At 29.9% G+C, this 8,149-nt stretch overlaps 1 long non-coding RNA gene across 1 annotated transcript; it reads left to right on the top strand.

Moving 5' to 3' along the window:
• The first annotated feature begins 3,134 nt into the window (after positions 1–3,134).
• On the top strand, positions 3,135–6,028 carry LOC131591443 (uncharacterized). The gene is made up of 3 exons (XR_009280368.1): positions 3,135–3,245; positions 3,861–3,999; positions 5,676–6,028. It is a non-coding gene; the product is annotated as an uncharacterized LOC131591443 (long non-coding RNA).
• The last annotated feature ends 2,121 nt before the right edge of the window (positions 6,029–8,149 follow it).

Below are 8,149 nucleotides of genomic sequence, written 5' to 3'. Positions count from 1 at the left end.
AGCCTGGGGAGGAGCAACGATGCACCACCTTGGGGAAAGGTTTAAATGTCCCCATTCCTGGGTCTGGGAAGGGGAAATCACAGAAAAATCACAGAATCCTGGAATGGGCTGGCTTAGAAGGGAATTTAGGGAATTTTGGGATCATCCACCCCCTGCCACGGGCAGAGACACCTTCCATTATCCCAGATTCCTCCAAGCTGGCCTTGGACACTGCCAGGGATGCGGAGTCTGCAACCTCTGGGACAACCTGGGAAAAACAACACTGACTCTGAGAGACCACAAACAGCATTTTCCAAACATTCACCACACAGATGGGAGGGGGAAGAGCACTGCAGCTCCTCAGCCTTTTTCTTCTCTCCCTCTTTTCCAGATTAAAAAGGAAAATGGCATCCACGGCTTTCCCTGAGGTGTGTCCTTGCAGCAGGGATTTGTCAGGAGCCTGCACTGAGCTGTCTTCGTGCGGCTCATGGAGAACCAGGATGGTTTTCCCCTGCATCCATGGGGAATTTTGGTGCAAAAGTGGGTTTGTTTTAAGTGGCCTGGGCCAGGCTCTTCCTTCCATGGCTTCTCTGGAGCCGACCAAAACCAAGGTTGAATTTGGGGGTGGTTCCTGTAGTGTTAGAGATTGTAGTCCCCAAAATCTGTCACTGCTCTGGAGAGCTGCTGCTGGGGGGGATTTTGGATTCCTGCAGCGTCTCCCAGTGCCTGTCAGGGCTCTACAAACACAGATTTCTGGTCTTTCATTGGAGTATTCCCTCTCTCCAGTTTAGATCCTTACATGCAGTCCCTTTGCAGGCACTCCTCAGACATTTCCAGCTTGTTTTCACTTCTTACTTTCAAATATATTTATATAAACGTGGATATAGTTTGGTCACGGAATGATTTGGGAACTCCAAACATCTCGAATACAATTAACGGGGAGACAAAGATCAGACTGAGGAAGGTGAAAACGAGCTGGGAGCTCGCTGGTTGTGCCCTCCCATCCCCACATCTTCCATGAAGCTGATTTTCACACCAGAGAGGAATTTTTTTCAGTCAGTTTTTAAGACAGGCGTTGCCTGACTCCAGTCAGGCTCATTTCCATCTTGGTGGCTGCTGGAGCACCTGATAATCCCAGTCCTGGAGTGTGAGAAATGAATCTTACTCTTTAAAATTTTAAAAGTTTCATAAGGGATAAAAAAGGACTTTTACAGCGCTCGGTGCATATCCAGAGCTAGAGGCACTCTGGTTAACTGTAACTCTTCTTATATACATTTTATTGCATTGATTAAATGTATATTAATGAAGATTATACATATTCAAACTTTTTTTTTGAGTTCTTTTATGTGTTTCTGGGAATTCTTTAGCTTGGTTTGGCTCCTGACCTGTCGTGGAAAAGTGTAATTTGATTTTTGAGAGTCGCTATTTCTTCACAACAACGAAAATGGTCGGTGGCAGAAGCCTTCACATCTTCTTTTTCAATGTTATTTGTGTGGTTCTTTTAGTGTTGTCTAATCATACAGATTTTTTTAACTGTAATAGTTTCAACTATTTCCACAAATTTGAGTTCTTCTCACTATTATCAGCTACAAAAGCAAAGGCATCAGCTACTTCTGCAAAAAGTTACAACGCACAACACATAGTTTCTATTTAATATTTTGCAAAAGCCTAAACTATAATATATGTTCATCACACAAATATATATATATATATATATGAGCTACACAGGGCCAGGACTTTGGCCACAAAAGCTGACAAATTATACTGTATTAGAACCAGTGAATATATTTAATATACCCAGACTGTTTTACCCTTTATCCAACACACCAGAATCACTGAGTTTTCCCAGTTTCCTCACACCCCTTTCTGTGGCCTTTAGCCCAAATTCCTGAGGGAATTTGAATGCTGATTTCCCATGTGAGGAGCTTACATTTCTGCAGCCAGGCTAAGGTTTAATTTGCTTTCTCAGCAAGATCTCAAATCAAAGATTGATCAGATATTGATCAGAGATTGATCTCACCGATAATCCTGTACCTAAACAAGATATTCACACTGCTCTAAGCCCCTGCACACGTTTCTGCAGAGGAATCCCACCCTGAGCTGCCCTCGCTGTGCTGATCCAGGTGACTGATCCCAGCACTGATGCAGATGTTCAGATTTGGGGAAGTTCCAAAGTTTGAGAAGGAAAACTGCAGGTTGGAGGTGTTAATTGTCACCTTGTGCTGATGAAAGGGCAGCAGCCTGGGGAAGGGAGGAAAGCAACAAGAATAACAGGTTTAAAACGTGCAACAATATTAAATATTAAATTAAATATTATTAAAATAAATATTAAAATAAACAGTAAAATAAATAATAAAATAAATATTAAATTAGATATTAAAATAAATATTAAAATAAACATTAATATAAATATTAAATATTAAAATAAATATTAAATTAACTATTAAATTAAATATTAAATTAACTATTAAATTAAATATTAAAAGGGTGGAAGTAGTGAGTTTTGTTACCTAAAGAGCTGGAATTTTAAGGGAATGGGGATATAACAATTCTCACCTCATGGAAGATCAATGGGTTCAGGTGAGCTCATGTGAATTCCATGGGAATTGGAAAAGTCCTGGAGCCACCTGAGAGCTGGAGGAGCCTGGGACGTGCCAAGGGACACCAGGGAAATCACCGGTGTGAATCCCAGACATCTCCTTCCATCTCCTCTCCTGAAGAAGGTTGTAGGAAAGAACTTTTAACACCTGCTGAAGCATTCTGAGAGAGCCCAGCTGTGGTTCTAGAGGAGAAAAATAAAATATCAGCTGCCAGTGTAAGAGCTGGAAGTCTAGCCCCGTGTAGATCATATATATATATATATATATGATCTACATATATATAAAATATTTTTATAATATACATATATATTATATATATATTATATTATGTATATATATATGTACATATATGTATGTATAAAATATTTTATGTATATATATACATAAAATATTTTTATAATATTTTTAATATAATTAAATATAATATAAATATAAAATATATTTATATGTTAATATATTTTAATATATTTATAATATATAAATATAATATAATGATAATTAAATATTTTATAATATTTATAGTTTAGACTTTTGCCTAAACATTTCCCCCTTCCCAATAGATCAATCTTCTTGGTGCCACTGGGTTTTAGATCCTCTGATAACGGGTGAAATAAATCCTTCTCTTGGAGATCTTGGAGGAAAAGATAATTTTAAGAATGCAGGGGGGTCTCTGACTGTCTTTTCAGTCTCTGGGTTATATAAACATTATAAAATGATATAAAATTGTGCTTTAATATCATGTTATAGCCTAACATGTATGTGTATTATACCACTATTTCTAAATTTCATCAATAACAAAAATAAAACTGTATTAGTTATATTATTATATTATTATAATATAATATAATATAATATAATATAATATAATATAATATAATATAATATAATATAATATAATATAATATTATATTATATTTATAGTTATAAAACTATATTCTAACCTTATACATAACATTCATTATAATGAATATATTATTATATAATTATAATATTTATTCTACAAACCTTTTTATTTATTTTATTTATTTTTCTTAATTTATTTTATTATTTTTAACTTATTTCTTTATTCTGCAAACATTTCCTTTCTGTACTATAAAGAAATTTAAAAAAAAAAAAATTAAAAAGTCTTAAAAAAGCAAATTAATTTTTTCCAGGAACGACTTAATTTAAGGAATTAAGGAATTTTATTTTGCTACAAATGTGGCAAAGAAACATCCGAGTTTTTTGGGAGTGTCCATAATTAACATTCCTGTTTCCCATCTCCTTTTTATCCCTAGGGAGATCACAGCATGAGCAGCTCAGCTTTTTGCTACAAAAGTGCAAAGCAAGGTGAGATAATCCACATTTAAAGCCTCTTTTGGGTGTGTTGGCCACATCAGCACCGAGGAAACTCCAGCAAACCCCAACTGCAATAATTACTGTGAGTTAATTGCTTCACTGATACAACTTCAAACTCCAACATCGGTGTTGTAACTTCTGATTTAACATCTCAGCCTGCACAGAAAACTCTAATTCCATGCTGATTATCTCCATCCTTCACAGAACAGGCACTTCCCATGAAATGATGTGGGAAAAGTGCCCCCAGGAGTTGTGTGACCTACTTGAATCATCCTGAGAGAGTGAGAAAAAAAAAAAAATAAATCAATTTTGAAGTTCAATGTGATTTTCGGCTTGTACTAAACAGCTTTAAGCAATTTTGCTTCCTTCAATTATCCTTGTGCTGCTGTTTCCCTGCTGACGTTTTCTGTAGGATTGTAGGAGCACTTGGCCTATCCTTGTCTTTTCAGCTATTTAAAAAATACTCCAAAATTCAGCATTAAATGGAGGTGAACTTTTGAACATTTAGGTCAAGAATTTCCACCAAAGATCCCCCGTCATGGTACAGGATTGTGGCCATTCCCAGGAATCCTCTGCAGCCATGGGTTCCATTAAATATTTCATTTTTCTTAGAGAGTATTTCTCTCTTTTGGTGCCAGTTACAGCTCGAAGAGAGATGCTGACACTTTTTTTTTGCATGAATATTTAGTTTGCTTTAACTTAGTTGTGAATGTATCAGACTTTAAATTATAATAAATTTTAATATGATATAATATGATATAATATGATATAATATGATATAATATGATATAATATAATATAATATAATATAATATAATATAATATAATATAATATAATATAATATAATATAATATAATATAATATAATATAATATAATATAATATAATATAATATAATATAATATAACACAATATAACACAATACAATACAATACAATACAATACAATATAACACAATATAACACAATATAACACAATATAATACAATACAATATAACACAATATAACACAATATAATACAATAAAATATAATACAATATAATATAGTATTTATTTTATATATATATATAATAAATAAATTTAAATTTAAAACTTCCTTTTGATTGTTTCTCCTGAAATCATGTGGCAATAACCTAAAAGGAACACAGCCATTTTAAAGGCCTCTATTTTATTTTAAAGTCATTAAATTTTTTTTAAACAAAACTATTTGCAGCCCAAACAAAAAAAAAATTAAAAAATCAAGGAACAAAGTGTTTTCTCCCCAGGATTCTTTCATGGTTTGAGGCTGTTGGGATGGGAAGGCCCTAAAAGAAGGAGAATTCCTGAATTCCCTGAATATTCCCAGGAAAACACTGGATAATTACACAGTGGAGAACACACCAGGATGTAACAAACCCATCCCAGTGGTTGAACTGGGAGACTTTGGTACCTGCAGGTTTCCTGGAACCTGCCCAACAACCACTCCTGCCAGTCCTAAAATTTCATTCCTTTTGCTCTTTTGTATGGCAGCTACAAAAGCAAAAGAGAGAAAAAAAAATAACCAGCTGAAGTAATTTTTTAAAAATATGCAGAAAGTTTGCAAAGCAGAGATTTATTAGAAGATGGTAAAATTGAGGTTTTTATGTTCTTGAAATGGCACCAGGTGAGGACAGTGAAAAATGAGTGAAGGATAGAGGAGATAACCACTGAAAACTTGATTTTATTTCTCTCTGCTGACGTTATTGAGCGCCAACATTTAAAAAAACTCTTTTTTTTAAGGAAGTTTTCCTTTATAAATTCTCCATGGGAACCTCTTTGTTATGGAGATACCTTTCAAGAGGAAAAGAGTCCTCAGCTCTCCATCCTCCCCTGGAGCTGGGAGGGAACATCCAGGGCAGCTCCTCAAATGAGAACTGGGACAAAAGGATCCCTTCCCAAGCCTTTCTTCCACATCTGAAAATTTCCTGTGAAATCCCTGTGAAATCCAGAAATAATGGGGAAGGAGAAACCCCTGCAACCCAGAAATGCTGGCTGGAGGGAAGGGAAAGGACAGGAAGCAGCGTGAAACACCCTCATTCCAAATGGGGTGAATAATATTTATTATCCAATTGTATATATTTATATTTATCTTTATATATCTATTTATATTTATCTTTATTTATATTTATCTATATATATATTTTTATATTTATATTGCATAATTTATATAATTTATATTATAATTTATATAAAAATTATATATATAAATAATTTATATTATTTATATATTTATACTTGTATCTCTCTATATTCTACATTTATATTTTTATATTCTTAAATATATATTTATGTTTTATATATTTATAGTTATATTCTTTATATTTTATAATATGTATTTATTTTTCTATTTATTATATTTATATTTTATAATTATATTATATAATTATATTGTATAATTTATATGATATATTATCATTTATATTATATATATGATATTATAATTTATATTATTTTATATATATAAAATTACATAAATATATTTTTCTATTTTGTCATTTACATTTCTATTATTTACCATCTATTATCTATATATTTTATATTTATATTGTATAATTTATGTTACTTATGTTTATATTTTGTATTTTTTGTTTCATAATTTATATTTATGTTTTATAATTTATATTTCTCTAGTTACACTTATATTTATATTTATATTTATAGTATATATTTACATTTAATTTTTATATATTTATACTTATGTTTTATATTATTTATATTCATATCATATGTAATATATAATATATAATATATAATATATAATATATAATATATAATATATTATATATTATATATTATATATTATATATTATATAATACAATATATAATATATTATATAATATATTATATATAATATATAATATAATATATATAATATAGAAGATATAATATCATATATAATAGGTGATATTTTATAATTTGCATTTATATATAATATATTTAATATATTTATACTTATAGCTTATATTTTATACTTACATATACTTATATTTTATAATTTATTTTTATAATTTATATTACTTATATTTATATTTATCTCTCCCACTCCCATCACAGAACAGTCCTGTGACTCTCCCCACCCACCCACACCCCAACATCTCCTGTATTTTTAACAGCAGGGTTCTGCTGCACAACTTCCTGCAGGAAACGTGAGGCAACAGAGCACAGGAAACCCCAAAACTACAAAAATTTAACTCCCTGCAAGGCCTGACACACAGAACACCACAATTTCCCCAGTGCCTTAAAAATGGGCATCTCCAAATTGCAGATTCCCCTCACAAAAATAAAATTTGGGCAGAGCAGGATTTAGTCATCAAAAACTCAGTTCAAATCCTGCACCCCACAAAAACCCATCTGAGAACCAAATTCTTGGGTCAAAGTAATGAATATATTTATTAATTAAGTAATTTTTTTTTCTTGAGTTAAAGAAATAAATATATTTATTAATTATTTAAGTTAATTTTTTTCCTTGGGTTAAAGAAATGACTATATTTATTAATTAGTTTAGTATTTTTTGTTTTCTTGGGTTAAAGAAATGAATATATTTATTAATTAGTTTAGTAAATTTTTTTTTCTTGGGTTAAAAAAATGAATATATTTATTAATTAGTTTAGTAAATTTTTTTTCTTGGGTTAAAGAAATTAATATATTTATTAATTAAGTAATTTTTTTTTCTTGGATTAAAGAAATAAATATATTTATTAATTATTTAAGTTAGCTTTTTTTCTTGGGTTAAAGAAATTAATATATTTATTAATTATTTTAGTAAATTTTTTTTCTTGGGTTAAAGAAATTAATATATTTATTAATTAGTTTAGTAAATTTTTTTTCTTGGGTTAAAGAAATTAATATATTTATTAATTAGTTTAGTAAATTTTTTTTCTTGGGTTAAAGAAATTAATATATTTATTAATTAGTTTAGTAAATTTTTTTTCTTGGGTTAAAGAAATTAATATATTTCTTAATTAGTTTAGTAATTTTTTTTTCCTTGGGTTAAAGAAATGAATATATATATTAATTATTTTAGTAAATTTTTTTTTCTTGGGTTAAAGAAATTAATATATTTATTAATTATTTAAGTAATTTTTTTTTCTTGGGTTAAAGAAATTAATATATTTATTAATTAGTTTAGTAAATTTTTTTTCTTGGGTTAAAGAAATTAATATATTTATTAATTATTTAAGTAAATTTTTTTTTCTTGGGTTAGAGAAATGAA

Source organism: Poecile atricapillus, chromosome W, assembly GCF_030490865.1.
Source record: "Poecile atricapillus isolate bPoeAtr1 chromosome W, bPoeAtr1.hap1, whole genome shotgun sequence".
Lineage (NCBI taxonomy): Eukaryota > Metazoa > Chordata > Aves > Passeriformes > Paridae > Poecile > Poecile atricapillus.
The sequence above is the reverse complement of the archived record's forward strand: the minus strand, read 5'-3'. Positions and strand labels throughout refer to the sequence as shown.